Genomic DNA, 19,825 nt, shown 5'->3' on the forward strand with positions numbered 1-19,825 from the left:
TAGGTTTTATCCTAAAAAATCGCATCGAAGGCAATCACAACCACCATCAAGCAATAATTTGATGAGCCATGGCTAACATGGGGACAAATCCCTAAGTCAGTCAGAGATGTCTTCTTCAACCGTTTTAAGGTACACACTTTTCAATACATGCAAGTTAATTAATTTGTTACATGTGAGAACTTACAAAATTCTTATGATTGTTGACTTAACTGATATTAATGTGTTACAAATTTGCTAAAAATATGTACTTTTTATGAGTGAAACTACATGCCAAAACTAAAATTGTAACTTGGTCAAGGTCAGCATATGAAACTTTTGGATGTTTGGCCTTCACGTCCTATGTTGTAAACCAAAAGCAGTGAGAATTATAAAGTGATAGAAAAAGAAAAAAACTAATTTTAGATGACTCACCACAGAACACAACTTCTGTTTCCAGCCCCTTGTTTGTTGCGTGCTTCAACTCTCGTGCATTCCTGATACAACCATTGGGGCCTCACGTTCTTGTCTTAACATCATAGGTACCAACATCATGCCACCTACAAATGATGAGAGGGTCGCACCTCTCACAAAAGTTGTGCATAAAATTAATGCAGTATAAGCTAGGAAGTGACTTCTAGGTCGTCTCTCAAGGACCAAATTTGGTTCAAGTCTCAGGTCAAACACGCAGGGGGGGGTTTGTGAAAAGTTTGTGAATGCGGATGAACTAAATTAAAACACGAATATAAACGTGAAGGTAAACACATAATTAAAATGGTTGGTCATTAAAAATAACATTACAACTAAATTAAATGAAAACACTAAAATAAAACATTCAATGTCAAATTGCGTGAACTAAGTGCAATGCAATAAATAAATAAGAAAACTCATTCAATGCTCTTAAATACACATTAATAAAGCTTGGAAATTGTAAAACAAAATCACCACCGATTCAAGCATCAACACAATATAAAGAGAAAACCTCTTGGAACTTTCTTTCCCTCCCTGGACATAACCGAATGCCCATTCCAATTGAATAAAAGTTCACCCGTGTGCTGGAAATAAGTAAAAGAAGCCGAGAGCTTCTTCCCGTGTCACCGCTTCACACTTGCAGCTTGGAGCTCTCCAACAAGCAAAGCAACGCACGTCCTCTCCAAAAACAAGTGGCAAGTGGCCGCTCCAACACGTCCCAGCTCTCGTCCCTTTTCCGTGTAGCATCTCATCCAGGAGAAAGAAAATTTTTTGCGCGCACACCAACTCTTCTCAATATCCGTGTGCTTCTTTTCTTCACCGTGCAACTTCCATCTCATTCTCCTATTAAAATAAAATAAACTTAGCTAAAAGCGTTAAAGGTGCTGCACCATGGACTCATCATTCCAGCCCCCATCCAGACCGCTTCTTCCTTCTTAATCTCCGTGCTCACCACACACCTTCTCCAGCTCCTTCTTTAATCAACCTTCCAGTAGCTTGCACCGTGCACACCATTCTCCTACTACATTCAACAACGTGCCCTGCTGCCAGCTGCTTCCGTGGCCTTCCTACTTAGATGGTGTTGTGCTCCCTTTCAACACCACTTCATTCGTTTAAAACATCAATCAACAGTTCAATAAAAAATGAAAATGCAATGAGGATTCAGCCGAAAATGAATAAAACATCATTTCTTCCTTTTCTCCATTGAAAAACAGCATTCTCGGAAAACAAAACAAGGTCCCGAAAAAATGAAAAAGTCCGTGCTTTTTTTCAAGTGGCGGCTGCCCTTTTGTCTTAAGGCCGTGTGTCCCTTTTTTAGGGTAGGGTCCACACACTAAAACCCTAGGGTCCAAGTCACTAACTTCTAATTTTTGGATCTAAACTAGTTTACCAAAAATTGACCCAAAATGTAAGAGTTGATACAGAAATTCTAAACTACTGAATTACAATTTAATTAATTCAAAAATGTCTGTCTGGAGAGTCTTGAATTTATTTGGCATTCTTCCTGATGTCCCAAAATGTATTTCCGAAATTTTCCTGCATTTCAAAAATGCACTTAATCAGCTCAGAAAATCCAAATTAGCACAATTACAAATTTCCGACCAAATTAAGCGGAATTCGGAAAACAGGGAAATAACAAACAATTAAACACAATTCCCTGGTTTATTTAAGTGCAATAAACTAAATATAATTCAAGAAATAACGACTCATCAATAGGTACCAACATCATGCCACCTACAAATAAGATATAAAAGTTAGCGAAAAGTTTGTTGTATGAAATATACAATGGAGATAAAGAAATGAAAGTAGCTACAAATTATAAGTAACATATGCTAATCGAAGCATAAGAGGGGCACCATTTCTGCTGGAGATAAGAGTGTGAAGGTCATGGCGAGCCTTCTCAATTTCCTTCACATAATCAACATCAACTATAGCCTTTGCCATTACACCGTCGAGATAAATTTCAGAGAGAGGATTATGAAATGGAAGGTGCAAAGTACAAAATGGTTTTTGCATGTGAAGGGTTTTTATATGAACCTGATGAACAAGAAGTTGATGCTGCCGTTCCAAGGAAGGGATTACTTTGTTGTAGCTAGAGAAAAATAATTTGTTTTGTTTCCTTCACAACCAAAACATTCATTTCTAACAACCAATAAGATTAATTTCCTGAATTAGAAAATGTTAGTGATACACTTTTATACTTTGAACTTGTTTATTTATTGATTTTAAAATATAAAACTTTTTCAACTTTTAAGATTTCAACACTTCTACTTATTCAAACCTATTATTTCTAAAATAACAGAGAAAGGTTTCATGAAAGCCTGAAGATGAGGAAAAGGTAAAAAGAAATTTTCACACCAAGGCATCTCATAGACTCTCAGAGATGTATAAAAAAGCTAGAACTCAAGGAAAAAAACCTGATTGGCTGGGGGACGATACTTGGAATGGTCTTCTGGAAAAGTGGAACATGCCACTTTATAGACAAAAGTGTGAAACGATAAAGAAGAATCGGACATCTGAAAAGGGTGGTTGTTTGCACACTAGAGGATCTATTAGCGTGCATGAGCATGTTATTCGTTTGGTATGTAACTTGTACATTTTTTTCTTATAATTGTAATCATAAACTTTACAAATATTTATTAACAACTCATTTTGTTTGCAGTCACAAGGCTTGGTCGGTCTGTGCATGTTGATGAAATATTTCAGCAGACACATATTTGTCAATCAACAGGGGAATTTGTGGACGAAAGGTCTAGGCGGACCCATGTAAGTTTGTACTAACTCTATCACATTATACATTGTCGGTTTTTAAACCTTATGTTTAATGATAATATTTATTCATTTAACAGGAACAATTTATTTAAAAATTTTCTCAAATAAGATTTAAGACTACATTTATTGGTGTCTCAACATCTACTCCTCTAGACCCTACAGAGGAGAAAAGATTGAAAAACCGATGTTGGTTAGAGGCTGTTGGTGGAAAATACAAGGGACACGTATACAACATTGGAAATGTCAGTTCCCAAGATGACTGTGTTGATAGTTACATCCAACAGACACATCATCTTCTTCTGCTCAACAACAAAATTCAGAAGAAATTGTTAACCTTAAATCACAGTTACAACAATATGGTCAGCAACTTCAAAAGTTTGAAGGATTTATTGGCGTCCTCCTACCATTCCTTCCGCCTTCAACAACCGCAGCTGCACAAGATTTTTTAAACCTCCAAAATCCTCAAGTTCAAAATGAAGTACCCAATGATGTCCAAGCATAACAACAACCTCCACACCAGCAACCACCACACCAACAACCTCCAGACCAGCAACCACCACACCAGCAACCACCAAATGAACAACCACAAGATGAAAATGATTATATGCATTATTAGGCATTGTTTAGAACTTATTTCCATTACTGTTGAACTTATTTAGAACCACAACCATAATCAGTTTATGAACTTACCTAATGTTTATTATTGCACTTATATTGATGTAAACAATATTTATGTATTCATGTACAACGTTTCCTTTGTGGATTAAGTGTATGTGAAAAGCTTATTGGTTTTATATGTCAATGTGCAATGTATAATGTTCAGGTCTGCTTATTTGAATTATGAATGTTCACTATAATGTCCAGGTCTGCTTGTATGAATTGTGCATGGGGAACTACTATATACAGGGTATTAATTTAGCTCTTCTTAAACCATTATATACGAATATATCCGTATATAAGTTATATACGGACAAATCCGTATATAACTTATATACAGAACTTATATACGGATATCCGTATATAAATTATATAAGGGTATATCCATATATAAGTTTCTTATATACGTTATGTACAGATTTATCACTAGTGCAGCAAGGTAAAAAGGTGTGACACTTTAGACTACAGTTCCAACCGAGGAAATAACCTAGGGATATGACAGCGGTTCTTGGTTGAACCGAGATCAAAACCCTGTTTTTTTTTTAATTTTCGTGTAACCTTTGGCCTCGATTTTACCACAACCGAGGTAATAACCTAGGGATATGACAACGGTTCTTGCTTGAACCGTGGCCAAAACCCCGTTTTTTTTTAAATTTCTTGTAACCTTTGGCCTCAGTAAATTAAGCCAATTTCAATCCATACATAAATATTCTACAAAATTACAATCATACAATTATATAATATATTCAACATACAATCAATTCAATCATACAATCAAACAATTAATAAACATTCAAATTATCAATTCAAACATTCAATCATACATAATTATTCATATTCAACACACAAAAAATTAAAAATTAACAAAATGAAAATTAATAAACATGATAATATAATCATACAATCAAACAACTAATAAGCATTCAAATTATCAATTCAAACATTTAATCATACATAATTATTCATATTCAACCTACAAAAAATTAAAAATTAACAAAATGAAAATTAATCAACAGAATAATATACGAACTTGGGAGCGTGAAAAATCACACAATAATGGAGAAGATGGAACAATCCGCGATCTGAAACGAAACAAATTTAAATGAAAAAATACAATACCTACAAAAAAATACAACAAAACGTAAGTTTGATAATCCGAAACAATAAAAAAACGTATCAAACTAACCCAAAAACTAAAAAAAAAACGAAAAAACTCTCGCGACCAAAGCCAAATTTGATCAGGTGCAAATGTAGGTGATGAAAAATAAGGAAGGAAGTCCTTCTACAGTAGAAGGGAGAAATATCGTGGTGGCGTAGAAGAAGAAGAAGTTGTAGAGGGAAATCGCTAGAGAAGAAGAATTGTTCGCGTTCAAGCAAGACAAAAGTTTCACTCTCTATAATATTTTTTTAACCTAATCAAATGTTACTACCTCGGTTCATTATAAAACTTGGGGAATAGAGGGGATAAGGCCTCGGTTCCCAACTTAACCGAGGCCTATTCTCCTAAAAAAAAAATTAAAATTGATCTGAAATGGCAATTTTGAAATTTTTTTCTACCTTTATGCTGCGGTTCCACAAAACCGAGGCCTATTCTCTTAAATATTTAAAATTTCTTTAGATCAGGGAATAGGCTGCAGTTCCCCTAAGAACTGAGGCCTATTCCCTGACGGTCTAACGAATTTTGCAAGGACAATAGGCCGCAGTTCCCCTCATAACCGAGGCCTATTCCCCTGCAAATTTATTTCAGGACTGACTTGGCAAGAATATCAGAATTTTGCAGAGACAATAGGTCGCGGTTCCCCTTAGAACCGAGGCCTATTCCCCTGCAAATTTATTTGAGGACTGACTTAGCGGAATGTCAGAATTTTGCAGGGACAATAGGTCGTGGTTCCCCTCAAAACCGAGGCCTATTCCCTGCAAATTTATTTAAGGACTGACTTGGCGGGAATGTCTAAATTTTGAAGGGACAATAGGCTGCGGTTCCCCTCAGAACCGAGGCCGAAAGACATATACTGCCGTGGTACTGTTGCAACTGAGGCCTATACTGTCGATATAATTTCAAAAATGTCACCGCGCAATATTATGCTTTGGGTTTTGGTAAACCAATGCATAATGTGCGCGATAATAAATCAATTTTTTACTAGTGTATCCGTATATAACCCTAGCTATGATAGTATTATATACGAATTTTTGCCCGTATGTAATCCGTATATAACCAAGTATTATATACGGATTTTGAGTCTTATATACGGATTTTGTCTGTATGTAATTAACTTTTTTTCTTTTAGTGGTATATTCATTTTAAAATGCTAAGTATTTTTTTTATAAGTACGCAGTGAATCCTGATTTAATATTCATTTGAAATATAATCTAAAAGTATTATTTATTTATTTTATTTATTAAAATAAATAAATAGAAATATTAATAATTAATAATGAGCATGAAAATATACAAATTGATAATGAGCATGAAAATATACAAATTAATAACAAATATATAAACATTTACGAGTATGAAAAATTAAATTTCATCATAATTCTATTAAAATGCTTCCAATACTAGGAAGAAGTAAGATATGTCAAGATTTGAAATCCTTTCATGAATATAATGGTAATCATTAATATTATCGTTCAATATATCTTATTCCTCTTTAATTTAATATATGTTTAGATGATGTTCTTTAATGTATACATGTTACGCTATATACAATGTATTATTACAAATCGAAAGTTTAGCATACTAACCTATAACTTCTCATTGTGTGATATTTTGCAAATAACTTCGGCTTAATTATTAATTTAGTTTTCATATTTAAGTTTTTAGTTCGTTTAGTTTTTTTTCTTTACTCGATTGAGTTTTTATTTTATTTTTTTAAAAGGAATTAATGTGATTTCTTGTATTAAATTGATGTTAGCATCGTTGAAAAGTATTATATGTCAATTTGTATCATCTTTTATTTTAAAAGTGTTACATGTTAAAACCAAATGAGTTCTAATCATAAGATGAAATTTAACAAATTCTAATAAAAATTAGATGATCAACTAAATGAATAACACTTTGACTGTCATAGTAAAAGGTTATAGAATTCTACACTATATTCAACTCGTCAATCATCCCCTTCAACATAGTGTCCATTCAGCCCTTTGCAAGTGCATTGTACTCTACTTGGATAATATATAAGGTCACAACAGACTGCAACCTGACCTTCCAATTGATTGAAGTTCCAAATAATGTAAAAGTATGCCTATAAATAAACTTTCTAATATCAACATTACCTCTACAAATTCTTTTATAACATTTTTGCTATGTGTAATCCATTTATAAACTAGACTAGACGATATTGTTCCATTCATATTTCTCAGCACCTAATTCAAAGTCTCCCAATGAGCACATCTTGAATTTTCCACACACTAACCGTATGCACTAGATTCAGTTTGCTATAGACCATTCCATACATGATGCTCCCTACTTCATTAACATAGGGAATAACCTTCATCTTTCTCCTCCCTTCCTCATAACTATGAGCTTGGGTAATTAAGAACTTTGTGTGATGTCCTAAAAGTGTTTCCATAGTGTCCTAAGCCTTTCAACCACCTTCTACAAGGATTCTTGTTGAGATAGACATAATATTCCAACTGTTTGATCCATTTGTATGTCAATCCTCAACATTCACCTCGCTAGACTAATATCCTTCATTTCAAACTCTGAGCTTAATTTTCTTTGAGCTTTTTTTAATTCATTTTATGCTGATTGACTATCTATATATACTTTTATTCTCTATTGAGGAGAGGCAATTGTTAAAATTTCTCCTCTAGAACCTTGTTTACCTTAAGAAATAATCAAATCTCTTTCACCATTTCCTCATAAGTAGACTACTATATGTGGACGATCTCCTCCAAATTTTTATGTAGAAAAATTGTATTCACATCCAACTATTCTAATACTAGACTGTATTGGTGAACAACTGATATCAAAATCCTTATATATTGCTCATCTCACTTATAATATGGGACTTCTGACTCCATACTTGAATTCCTTATAATCTTCCCCTCAAATGTGATTCTCCTCTACACATTGCAAACTCCCCTTCCATCTCAAAAGTGTTCTACCCTCAAATCTTCTACTTATATAACAGTTTTCAAAGACAAACCAATTGTTGGATTTGTAATAATAACAAACAAGAGAACACTAAAATAATCATGATAGTATATTGAAAAGCTCAATCAAACCATGATGTCGTTTGATGGAATGAGGTAGAAAATTATCCTTAATAGTGGTGTGTTTAGACTAATCGTTTGAGACAGAGATTGTGAGGAATTCAAGTGTGGAGTTATGAGTCCCACATTGAATGAAGATTAATGAGATGAACAGTATGTAAGGAGAAAGACCTATTAAACTAATTTTTTAAGATTTTTAGTAAGAAGTAGTGTTCGATCTCTTATATTTGAGGTGGCTCATGGTTCAAAACTTGTAAAATTCATAACCCCTAGGTTAGGTATTGGCTATCCTTAACATGTCCACTTGAAGAGCCTAACAATTGGCATCGCTTATGACGTATTTTATTTAAGTTTAGTACTTGTGGGTAGAACATTTTCAAGGTGAACAAGAAGTTCACAATGTGAGGATGAGCTCATTTGAGGGAGAATATTCTAAGGAATTCAAATGTGGAGTCAAGAGTCCCAGATTGAGTGAAGATGAATGAAATGAGCAATATATAAGGAGAGAAACCCATAAACCTAATGTTTTAAGGTTTTGGGTTAAAGATGACGTTAAATCCTTTATATATGGATTAGTTCATTACTTAAGACTCATTGGATCCACATATCTTAGGTTAGGAACTGACTCTTCCTGGTATGTCAACTTGAGGAACCCAATATGAGGAGTGTTATGCAAGTAGAGGATTCATGGCTAAAATACTTTCAAGGTGGAAGGGGAGTTTGCGAGACTCACCCTTGAAGGGAGATTGTGGGAAATTCAAGTATTAAGCCAGGAGTCCCACATTTAGTGTAAATGAGTTACATGAGCAATGTACTAGAGAACCTACAAACTGGTGTTTTAAGATTTTAGGTTAGATGTGACTTCAGGTCTCTTATGTATGGGTTGACTCACGACTTAAGACTCATCAAATCCACATCTCCCAAGTACCATACTAACTTTTCCTTATATGTCCATTCGTGGAACTTAACAATTATATTCATTATTTTTTGAATTTTTTTTATACAAAAATTTGTTATTAAAGAATTTTCTTATTTTATATCTTTGGAAACAAATTAGTTACTTTCTGAATTAGTATATATTCTTACTTACTTAATAGTAGATAGTTGATTATTGTAAACATTTGCAAATGCTTTAACATTTAATTTGGTTATTTTTTCAAAAGCTTAATACCTATGTTGGTCCCTCGAATGAGGAGGTTTGTTCAAAGTGATCCTACGTTTTAAAAAAAGTTTAGAAAGGTCCCAATTTGTGAAAAACAGTTCAAGTTAGTCCTTTTTGCTTATGGCGTTAAAAATCTAAAAGTGCAACTGCCTTCTTGGCCAAAACTTAATGAGTTGTCCAATTTTTCTCATGGCATGGCACAATGACGTGTCAATTTTGAATTTTAAGAAAAAACGTTGCTTGCCACGTCAGTTTCATCTTCCACCTCCAGAAACGTTTGAGCCACAAACTATCGTCGTCAACACCTCAGACCACCGCTAAGGCTACTAGCTTCTTCGTAACAACCATATCACATTTTCCTCTCCATGTGCCACCGCAACGAAACCAAAAAACCACCATCATCTTTTTTGCCATAATTTCAAAAAAACTCAAAAACAACCACGTGAACTCCACCAACAACCACGAGAAATCGCGACCAGCCACCATGGCTAATGTTCATCTCCTTCCTTGCGATTCAACCATAGTGAAATCTGTAATCCCAAATCTACGAGAAAATCGCGCATCTCCTTTACCACAAAACCCAATCACAATATTCTCTATTGTAACCAAAACGCAAGCTCCTCCACCAATCTCCTCATTCGAAACCTGCAAGAAATCGCAAAGACGTAAAGAAACCCAAATTGAGCCTCATCCATAGCCATCGAGAACCTGCGAAAACCAAATTCCAGATGAACACCCAAAATCCCAAATTAGGAACCCTAATCGCGAGTTCATCGTGAATAAAAAAAAGGCCTAAGCCTCTCGCGAAAATCACCCAACCAAGATTTGCCATCAACGCATCATAACTCTTCGAACCTGCAAGCAAACCCTTCATCGCCAGTCTTCATCGCGCCATCAATGTTTGCATCTTCTTCAATGCAGAGCATGCAACCCTTTTTCTTTTAACCCCTGTCAAAACATTTTTTTTAAATTCAAAATTGTCACGTCATATTACCTCAACGTGCCACTCAATGAGAAGGATTGGACACCTTATTGAGTTTTGGCAAGGGGCAGCTACACCATTAGATTTTTAATGCCGTAACCAAAAAGGACTAACTCTAACTGTTTTTACACAAATTAGGATTGTTCTAAACTTTTTTTAAAATGTAGGACCACTTTGAACAAACCTCTTCATTCGAGGGACCAAAATAGATATTAAGCCTTTTTCAAATGTTGAAATTTGTAGACGAATATTGAAGGAGTTTAAAGTCTCGTTGTTATCATAAAGTAATAGTATCTAATTTGAAAAAGAGGATGTGATGTGATCAAGGATGCCAAGAAAGTGTTTTAATTATTATACTTTGTAGTAGAAGAAAACCAAAGGATAATTTTGTGCAAGTTTTGGCAAATGATGGTTCTAATTTTGTGATAGCAAGAAAAGAAAAAAAATTGGTTTCCTTCTGTAATTAAATGTCTTGATTTAATTCTTGAAGACTTTAATAAAATCGGATGATTTCTTATAAGACAATTTTAGGATGCCAAAAAAATCGTAATTTTCATTTATAGGTATACATAGGTTCTAAACTTCTATACAATGTATAACCTCAAAAAATGATATTTTAGAAGTGGTGGTAGTTTAAAAATAGTGAGATTCAGTTAGTTTAATATTAAATGATTTTATTATAAATATTTTTGTTATAAACGAGTTTTATGATTTTACAACATACCACTTCTCTAGAAACCACTTTTATAGAGTTCTTTACCTTCTCTCTAAAGATTTTAGCATCTCGATCATATGTTTGATGATTAGGAAGCTCCTAGCAGATCACGGTAGAGTAATATCCACATCTACCAGACTAATTTCTAGAATAGAGCAGGTAAGTTTCAGCTCCTTTTTCTTCTCTTTCGTTCCTAATTTGAAATCACGCGAAGCAATTCTTTGTCATGCGTCTTACTGTTTCTCTTTCTAATTGTCTTGTAATATGAGGTCTTGAGGACTCGTTCTATTTTCAATTCAGTGTTTTGTAGGCATTTCTAGAGTTCCTTAAATTCTAAGTAAGGGGTCGATGTTTTAGAGCTTCGTTGACTGACGTAACGTAAGGGAAGCTAGTGTTTGTATTTCTATTATGATTGTTGTGTAAATTTAGTGCTTGCATGTATGATAATTTGATTTGATTGCAATCTATATATTTTGATTAGTATTAGTTCCTTTAAATGATGATTAATGACTATGTGATGGTTGAATGTTTGGTATTGTGTGGTTGTAATGATTTTGTTGTTATGATTGCGTATAATGAAGTGTATTGAGGCTTAATATTGAATTCAAAGTTGTTGGAGTGAAGATTAACCAATTCTTGCGTTTTAAGGTCAAAAAGAGAGGTTTTAAGAGTAACTTTGAGAGATAGGTATTGTAATGAAAAAATAACTAGTTTAGTACACTCATGGAGTCATTTGAAACTTGTTTAGACTCTTAGTTAAGAGAAATTTGAGGTAAAATGAACTGGTAGTTGAAATGTTGAGTTTTGTATGGTTTTAGGTTCAATTTTAAGGGTTTTAACCACTAAGATTCCAAATTAGAAGTTATGGGCTATAGGTAATGATTTGTAATATGTTATTGGGTCTATTAGAACTTGTTCAAGTGGTTAGGTTGCATAAATTTGGTGTATAATGTGTAAATTTGATTTTAGGTGCTTCAGAGTGTCAAAAACGGTTTGGTGCAACTAATCTTGAGTCTAATGATTAAACAAATACTTATTTTCACATATAAATTTGTTTTCCTATCAATTCTAATGTTTAAGGAACCAACTTGATTAATAGAACAAGTTCTGGAAGCATAAAAATCTATTTTCGAAGTGTTTTGGGTGTTGTCATGGGGCTTGGGCGCCCTTGGGAGCTCCATTCCAGAGGCACTAGTGTTAAGCGCCTGTTTCAAGTAGTTAGGGTGTTGAGTGCCAGCCCTTGGGTTCCCTTAAGCGCCACTGCACCAATTTTGAGGGGGTGGGGGTTAGGGTTTTGGATATCATTTTTAGATGTTCAATAAGTCGTTTTAGAGGTTTTAGACCCATTCAGAGCTGTTTTTGAGGGTTTCCAAGTTGTTTTCCTTACCTAATGTGGTATCAAGATGCTATAAAGAAAATTTGTGTTATTTTGTGACTTCTGATGACTTGTAAGGGTGTTTCCAGTTGTTTAATGTATAATCAAAGGTTTCATGTGATAGTATGCAATGTTTGTGTGAAGTATATCTATATGTATGTGTGTGTGTGTCTATATATATATATATATATATATATATATATATATATATATATATATATGATTATGAGATGAATATGTTGATGATGAATATGTAGTTGATTGTGTTAATGGTTTTAATGGACGTAATTCCATGACCCTCGTGGAGAGGTTATATGGTGGTGCCCTGTATTATTGTTGTATGAATGTATGGAGTTTTGTACTGGGAGTTTATCCTGACGCTCTCAATAACCTCAACTCAAGTAGAGGTTGTTGGTTATGTCGTGGAGAGTAGTAGGAGGTCCAATCTAGGGGCTCTACCTTGGTCAATGAAATTTACGGACTAACTTTGTATGGTAGGCTGGGGTGGGCCAACGATATTACTATTAAAAGTGCATAAACTACCCTAGTTCGACATTCGTACTATATTCGCATGAGTCAAGTCAAATGTATTGATATGATTATGATGTATATTTATTATGTGTGTAATATAATGTATAATGGAATATTTTATTGTATTATGATGAATTGTTTTACCGCTAGCTTACTTTTGCTTTTGTGTTGTCTGTCTTTGTGTATGTTTTCTCTTTTACGATGATTACCTTAATGATGTGAGTTTAGGGAGACGTTCTTTATAGTTGCTCCAGTGGGAGGTGAGGGTGAAACAGTTGGAAAGTTAGATTATTCTATAGGTGTAGATCTTGTCTTTCATAGGTTTGTTTTCTTGTAGTGGTTTCACTATCATATATGTAATATTTTATTTTATTAGTATTTTACTATTAAAAATGGAATGTTACATACAAAGCCCTCCCAAGGAAACAAATTAGCTTGATCTCATAATATTTCTAACCAATTTTCTCATCTACAATGCATAATTCAATAAAAGAATGATATCCCATATCTGCTTGTTAGAGAGGAATAAACAACTAGTAATCATGCTAGAAAATATGAATCTAAATAAGTTGTATACCTTATTTTATGTGATTGTAAATTTTAGAAATCCACATATAAAAGTAGTAGATGACACTCAAAATTTGTCATGCCCATATATCTATGAAGTTAATTATGGATAAAACTAAAAAATAAATCATTACAAATTTATATAATCAATATTTAAAATAAAATGTGTAGAAGATAACTGATATGTATTAGATTTTTCAATCATATAGACCTATTCATGTTTTTTTCTTGTTACTTTAATTCTAAGTAAGGCTATATATTTTAAGATTAAAACATAATAACTTCAATGCTTATTTTATTTTTGTTTCATGGAGGTGTCATTATGACAAGAACTTCAATATAGATGAGTAAGTTTTATACAATTTATACACTAGTAGAAAAATCGCATACAACGTCGAATATTTTGAGCTTTTAACGGCGAGTTAGCAAAAAATGTCATATCAGGAGACGTTAAATTGACGTCGAATTTTGTCAATATATGATGTTAACACTTAATGTCGAATTTTGTCAATACTCGACGTTAATTTTTTTTTTGTGTTTTTTTAATTAATTGTGATCCTTTTTTACATTTCTACGATACCTGAACAGGAGAAAAGCAAAAAATTTCAGATTTTGGTATTTTATAAAGCATGAACTATGAACGTGTAGTGTAGTATCTGTCGCAACCGGGATCGCGACAGGGGATGACGGCGAGACTCTTAAAAAACAAGTTTGAAAATAAAAGTTTGGAGTCACCATCATAGTTTATTCTGGAAAACTACGGAAAAACCATAAAATAAAGACATGGTCTAGGCTGAGAATTTGATATTTTTAGCATTTTGGAGATTTTACATTTTTCTAGTATTTTGATATAATATTTAAACTTTTGCGTAATGAACACTAGGCTGATGTGTACGATCGCACGAGTATTCACACGACTTTTTGGTTTGTTTTATTGTTTTGTGTAATGAGCACTAGGCTGATGCATACGATCGCACGAGTACTCATACGACTTTTTTTTGTTTAAGTTATTGTTTTGCGTAGTGAGCACTAGATCGATGCGTACGATCGCACGAGCACTCATACGACTTTTTTTGTTTATTTTTATATTTTGGGTAATGAGTACTAGGCTGAAGCATATGATCGCAATAGTACTCATACCGTTATTTATATTATTATATATTTTTTAAAGTTTTATATATTTTTGTCATTTTTCTATTTTGCTTTTTATTAAGAAAGAGAGATGAGTCGAAATATCTATGAATTGAAAATGTGAAAGAGCATAAGATATAATTGTGGTAGAAAACAAGATAAATTTATAAACTAAAAAAAATGATCAAAATACATATATAAATAGAATGAGAAGAATATGTGTACCTTGTTGAAGGTTTGAATGATAAAGCAAAACCTTACTTGTAATAAATTGTGAGAAGAGGTAGATGGAATGTGAAGAAGATGACCTTCTAGTAGAAATGTGGTATGGGATTTAATATGTATAGAGGGATTAGGAAATAGTAAAATGTGAGAGAAAAATGAAGTAGAGTTTTGGGATGGAATGAAGAGGTTTTGAGAGAGAAGAGATGAATATTATGTAATTCTGTGTAAAAATGAAGTGAAGAATGAATGAGTAAAAGAAATAATAATTCTGTGTCAAATAAAATATAATTTTTTAAAAATGAGTGGAAAAATAGAAAAAGTTAAGGTGGAAAATAAGTAAAAGAAATAATATAAAAAGTTAGTGGAGAGACTAGGTGAAATAAAGTATATTAAATAGTAAAAGTTAATGTGAAAATTATGTCAAAAGAAATAATATAAAAAGTGGGTGGAGAAAGTAGGTGAAATAAAATATAGTGAATAGTAAAAGTTAATGTGGAAATTAAGTGAAAGAAATAATATAAAAAGTGGATGGAGAAAGTAGGTGAAATAAAATATAATGAATAGTAAAAGTTAATGTGAAAAATAAGTGAAAGAAATAATATAAAAAGTGGGTGGAGAAAGTAGGTGAAATAAAATATAGTAAATAGTAAAAGTTAATGTGGAAAATAAGTGAAAGAAATAATATAAAAAGTTGGTGGAGAAAGTTGGTGGAGAAAGTAGGTGAAATAAAATATAATAAATAATAAAAGTTAATGTGGAAAATAAGTGAAAGAAATAATATAAAAAGTTGGTGGAGAAAGTAGGTGGAGTAAAATATAGTAAATAGTAAAAGTTAATGTGAAAAATAAGTGAAAGAAATAATATAAAAAGTGGGTGAAAAAATAAGGTGAAATAAAATATAATAAAGAAAGGTAAGTGGAAAAATTAGAAAACTTAGAAAAAAAATTAAATAAAAATAAATATATAAAAAATGTAATAATAAATTAAAAATGTATGTGATGTGGAAGGTGATGTGTGATGTGAAAGGTGATGATGTGGAGAGTTGGTGTGTTAAGAAAAAAAAATGGTGAGGAAGTAAAAAAAGTGTAGAACTATTTTGGGCCATTGAGCTAAGGGTTTAAAAGTTAATTTGGGAGTGCAAATAGTAAAACAAATATTATTTTTTTTAATTTTTTTTTTGATGAATTTAATTTACTCGGACAAAATTGAGTGTTGACAGTATGAACAACAAACAATAATAACCAACAACAAACAATAATAACCAACAACAAACAAGTTCAAACAAACAACAACAAACAAGTTCAACCAAACAAGAACAACAACCAAGTTCTACAAAAATTAACCTTCAAAATGTAGGTTCGTCAGAATAAAGTTTCACCACCAGTGAGAGACAAAGCATAATGCGCCTATGAAAGATAAAAACATGAAAATAATCGGTTAAAATAAACAAAAATCATACATAAATAATTAATTAACATGCATTTGTATCAAATGAAAGAAAGATTATATGTGATGCTCATCAAACAGAAAAGTTTGAGAAGAGAAGAGAGTATCGCGCGCTAAGATAATGAATTTTCAATCTCCTGCTCAAATTTTTATGAAATTCACTAACCTTTTAACGTCGAATTTAAATGAAATTCGACGCTTTATATCTTTTTATGTCGAATTACAATTCTAAACAACGTTAAATAATTGCATTTATTTATACAAAAATGTCATCGCTCATTTTTTATGTTAGCTATTCAGTGGTTGGACGTTGAACGTGTGACGTTATACACTATATTTGTACTAGTGATAAGAATTACTAAAAAAATATTTAAATAAAAAGATTAAACTTCCGCTTGATCAAGAACTTAATAACTTGAAGAAAGTCAAAGGATTTTTTGAAAGAAACATGAGAATAAATATTTGGGATAATAAGCAAACTATTAAAGCTTTTAATTAATCTTCATGATCTTGTAAAAGACATGACAATTGTTATTACATTTGTTTATGTTGACTAATAATTTGAAACTTTACCTATTTGATGGGGGAAGTTCTATTCATGAGGTCAAAGTTACAAAATTTAGTAATAAGGATTTTGAGCATCCTTCTGGTGTTATTGACTGCAAACGAAATCGGAGCATAATTGATCAAGTACATACTAAAAAGAATAAACAAAGGTTAAGTTCTCTTCTTTTTGTTAAATATAATCTTTAACTTGAGATCTGGCAAAAAGTTAAAGATGATAAAGAAGATATTAATGATTTAATATAATATGTTTAAACTGTTTTGATTCAAATGATGATTAAATTATTGAAAAATTTAATCATTGCTTACCATAGGATGTATCATGGATAAATGTACAATAATATGTTGCTCTTGAAGTAGGCGCTCCAAGAAAAAAAAAATGACAAAAGTATTGGTGCAATTAAAGTTAATCATAAATGTTATAATAATATAAAATTGTTTGTTTCTTTAATAACAACATAAAGTAATGAAACAAAAAAGGTGGTTGAAGTAATAAAGGAGTAGTGTGAGAAAACAATTATTAGAAAATATCATATTAGAGAAAGAAGATGAAATAAGTGACAGTCATATAATAGATTATGAATGAAAGAATAAGATTACAAAGTAGAATTTAGATAATAAATTAGTAACTTAAATTTTATGATATTGTTTTATTTCTATAAGTTGAACATTATTTAACTAAATTTTATATATGATATTTTAATTATTTTGTCTTATGTCACTTATTTTTACTTTAAGATGTTATTGTTAACTCTTCAACAAGCGTACCAAATCGTTCAAGTAATATAAAATGGTAAGACCAAGATTGTTTCCTGAGAGACACGTGTAATACTAAATAGTCATATAATTAATAACTCATATAGACTAAAGAATAATTCATGAGTCTAAGTTTATATAGAAGAAATAATTTGATAAAGAATAAAGGTTGGACTTTGGAGGTTGAAGACACTTAGGAATGGAAAATCATTAGATATGGTATCGAATGCCATTGTTAGGGGTAGATTTCACCAACTTCACTATCGTGCATACACAAATTCATCTCCTCTCTATCAAACCACTAATTTCAACTCATAAAAACACTCAAGTCCTAATCCCTTAAATTAGAGAGCCTAGGTTTCCTAATTAAGCGTCAATCCCTTGATAACTCAACAACAAATCCACATTAAGATCTATAGTTTGGGTCAAATTTTATTCCAATTTAGGTTTCAAAAGACTACTCAATACCTAATGAACCAAAAATAAAGCTATGAACGTTCCCTTTGCAACAAACATTAAGAGTAGAAACAAGAAAGCTAGTATTTAATGGAAGAACAATTATGAGTAGTATCTATTTATTATATATCTTACACTTTGTAATTTAGTAGATTTATTTATTATATATCTTACACTTTGTAGTAAGGTTTATAAATCACAATAAATGTAAAACAATTTACAATTAAGAAAACATAAAACAATTCACCATTCAAACCGTATATTAATAACAATGACAAATATAGAAAATAGAGAATATAAAATTTATAGGTAGTATCTATTTTCTACTTCAATTACAAATATAGAATATAATATTATCTTTATAATCGTAATATCAACATTGTATATCATCTTTTAACATAAAATGAATTGATCTACATTGCATTAGAAAATACAAATATTATATGATTGTAATTTTAAAATATTGATAACTTTTCAAGTCAAGATAAATTTAAAAAATATATGAAATTTTTGAAAGTTGGACTATTTATTTTCGTTTTTATCTTCTATTTTCACATTTTAATTACTAAATTATCAACTTATATTTAATTTTGTTAGCGTAAAGCTAAAAAGTAGAAATTTTGATGATCTCTCAAAGTCAAGTATCAAGTGCTCTTATTACAGGAAAATCTTCATAAAGACTTGTTTTTATATTAAAGTTTTTGTAATTTAGTAGATTTATGTATTTATCTTTGATTCTATGTATGGTTTGCCTTAAGTTGCGGTAAAAAAAAATTTGAATCAGAAAACCTCATTTTATACTCAAGATCATTGACTATCAACTTATCAATAATTGATCATCAGTAATCAGTTATGACTTGTCATAATTGATTAAGAAGAACAATTATGAGAATTTTTAAATAAGTTTTTTATCATTGTGTATTCATTAAATGTATAATCAATTACCATTATAGTTTGCGATGATAAGTGTTGTAGGGTTTGTTGTGGCTTTGAGAACTTGACTTGTTGGCATATAGCAAGAACTTTCACAGGGGGTGTGAGTGAGTGTTGTTGTTGTTGGCATAGAGCGAGAACTTTCACAAGGGGTGATTAAGTGTTGTTGTTGTTAGCATAGAGCGAGAACTTCACAAGGAGTGTGATTGAGTGTTGTTGTTGTTTCTGAGTTGAAAGCCTGTCATTCTTCGTGAAGCATTTAGAGGACTATAATTATTATTGGAATGCTCACCACCTCACTTGTCAATTTACAAATATTTCAATATTCTTTACTATCTTTATTATTGGAATGCTCACCACCTCACTTGTCAATTTACAAATATTTCAATATTCTTTACTATCTTTCCAATTGCTCAGAACACCTAACTTTGGACAATACTTTTACTCGAGTGGTATTTCAATTAAATACGAATCCAACTTAGATTTTTCAACTACATTAATGCTTTGACTAATATAATTGATATATTCCTATAAAAATATAATGTTGATCTTAGTGAGATCTTAAGTGTGAATTTGCAGGTATGTGGCAAGATTCTAATGGTGCCTTAAGAGTTCTTGCTAGTTGAAATGGAATTTCTTGTTTCTCAAAGGGGAGAGATGCACTTGCAAAATATTCTCTAATGCTCAAGTTAGTAAGAGGGTTTAGGATCTTTATGGATATAATGACTGAGTGATTATGAAGTAGGTAGTTTTTGGGAAATACTAGTTGTATTTAAATGATCAACATGGATTGTGAGCTTATGTTTCCATTAGAATAATACTTACCTCAAGTATACAATAACAATGTAGTTAATAATAACAGAATCATACCTCATCATAAATAGTAATC

Source organism: Vigna umbellata, chromosome 4 (genome assembly GCF_029865625.1).
Source record: "Vigna umbellata cultivar VRB3 chromosome 4, Vumbellata_1.0, whole genome shotgun sequence".
In the NCBI taxonomy this organism is placed as follows: Eukaryota; Viridiplantae; Streptophyta; class Magnoliopsida; order Fabales; family Fabaceae; genus Vigna; species Vigna umbellata.